Source organism: Calidris pugnax, unplaced genomic scaffold (genome assembly GCF_001431845.1).
Source record: "Calidris pugnax isolate Ruff unplaced genomic scaffold, ASM143184v1 scaffold208, whole genome shotgun sequence".
Lineage (NCBI taxonomy): Eukaryota > Metazoa > Chordata > Aves > Charadriiformes > Scolopacidae > Calidris > Calidris pugnax.
This window is the reverse complement of record NW_015090967.1, coordinates 2,013,618-2,013,864: the sequence shown is the minus strand read 5'-3', so window position 1 is coordinate 2,013,864 and position 247 is coordinate 2,013,618. Positions and strand designations below refer to the sequence as shown.

Below are 247 nucleotides of genomic sequence, written 5' to 3'. Positions count from 1 at the left end.
GGGGGGGGTGGTGTTGGTTTGTTTGTTGTTGGATGGCTTTTTCCCCAATCTGCAGAAGTTTTATAACATCTCGCTGATTCCATCAGCTTCCCCAACACGTTAGCGATGGTGGGTGGTGGTGGGGAGGGGGCCCGGGGCCGCCTCGCCCCCGTCCCTCCCTCACACATCCCCCCCCACAAACCCGCGCAAGGGTTAAAGCGGCTGACGCCGGAGCCCAGGGGAGGGGCCGCAGCATGGAAAAGGGCGA

At 62.3% G+C, this 247-nt stretch overlaps 1 protein-coding gene across 4 annotated transcripts in view; it reads right to left on the bottom strand.

Annotated features, from left to right (window-relative positions):
* Window positions 1-247, bottom strand: part of DENND4C (DENN/MADD domain containing 4C) — a 75,300-nt gene that overhangs the window by 74,303 nt on the left and 750 nt on the right. The gene's annotated exons all lie outside the window — the stretch shown is intronic.